Source organism: Engystomops pustulosus, chromosome 4, assembly GCF_040894005.1.
Source record: "Engystomops pustulosus chromosome 4, aEngPut4.maternal, whole genome shotgun sequence".
Classification (NCBI taxonomy): Eukaryota; Metazoa; Chordata; class Amphibia; order Anura; family Leptodactylidae; genus Engystomops; species Engystomops pustulosus.
The window spans coordinates 179,634,776-179,636,518 of record NC_092414.1 but is presented as its reverse complement, the minus strand read 5'-3'; positions in this window follow the sequence as shown (position 1 = coordinate 179,636,518).

The window sequence follows — 1,743 nt, the reverse complement described above, 5'->3', positions numbered from 1 at the left end:
TTGTCAGTCCACAATCCTATACTTGGCCCTAAGGCGTCTGTGCCCTGAAGCTTCTCAACCATGCTGGAGCATCCTGACAGCAACCCAAATAACCTTAGGCGTCTGCTGTCCTCATCACAGAGGTGCCAACCTGGGAAGGCAGACGAAAAGCTGCTAAAGGCAACCTGCCATGTAGCTACTAAAATCAAACTATCCTTGAAGAACCTCTTAAAGTGTCTGAAATTACTTCAAATGTATCCACATTATTGGCTGAAGCTGGAACACCACTTCTATTCCTCTTCAAGTTTTAGAGAACTAGGTGATTAAAGGACAATTATAAAAAATGTGAGTAATATAACAAAAGGTTTGCAAGATGTACAATCACAACAGGTTGAGGAGTCTTTAAGGAAGACTAGCACCTTGGGCCACGGTATCTCTATCCAATACAGGCGGTCCCCGGGTTACATACAAGATAGGGTCTGTAGGTTTGTTCTTAAGTTGAATTTGTATGTAAGTCAGAACTGTATATTTTATCATTGTAATCCCAGCCAGAACTTTTTTGGTCTCTGTGACAATTGAATTTTAAAAATGTTGGATTGTCATAAGAACCAGGAGTAACACTAAAGCTTCATTACAGACACCTGTGATAACTGTTATAGCTGATCAGTGTGGCTTAAGACTAAAGCACAATAAATTACCAATATCTAGAGGTCCGTTTGTAACTAGGGGTCGTATGTAAGTCAAGTGTTCTTAAGTAGGGGACCGTCTGTACTTCACTGGTCTGATCAAGAGGCTGCCCGGGTCCCTGCTAATCATCCCCATACAACAAAACACCAGTAACACTTTTCTACTAATGTCCAGAATGTCCAGAAAAAGCTTATGGAGAGTTTCTGACTCTAAACTTAAAATTTACTGAAATTAATAGGAAAATTTGGTATTTTACAGTCCAAATAGTTGGAAAGTATAGGGACATGCATATCCAGACTGATTATATGGTATGGCTTTTATACAGGCGCTCAATTATAAGTGAATAGAGACAAGATAGGTTCTGTAGGTTTGTTCTGAAGTTGAATTTGTATAGAAGTTGGAACTGTATATTTTATAATTGTAACCCCAGACAAAATCTTTTTGGTCTCTGTGATTTTAAAACTTTTGGGTTGACATTAGAACCGGGATTAACACTAAAGCTTAATTGCAGACACCTCTGATAACTGTTATAGTTGTCCGTTTGTAACTAGGGGTCGTGTGTAAGTCGGGTGTTCTTAAGTCGGGGACCGCCTGTATACTGCATATGAAAAGACTAGTACGGTACTACACATAATACACTGTAGTCTGGGGTGCCTGGAATAGATAACGCACTGGACCAGTCTCCTCTGCCGGTCATGTTTATCCCCCATAAGATGGGTATCAGGTCCAGTGGGTTGAGCAGACATTATTTTAATGGGTCCCAAATGTATATATGTAAGAAATCCAGTGTCTTTAGTGAATACAGATGAGTTTGTGGAAGGAAGGTATAAGAAGCAGACAGTCAGTGATGGAGTGTCTGGTGTCCTGCTGTTATTGTGATAGTATAAGCCATCTTATGGATGCATAGAGTGCGTATTGTGCCGTGGCCAAAATTCATAATTATCCAATAAAGATAATGGCGCGCCTTGAGTGGTATTGGCAGGACTCTCTGGACGAGATCCACAATTGCAATAAATGCTATTTTTATTCCGGTTTTGTCAGTTTCATCAGTACCGATGCAGAAAATAGCTAAATAAA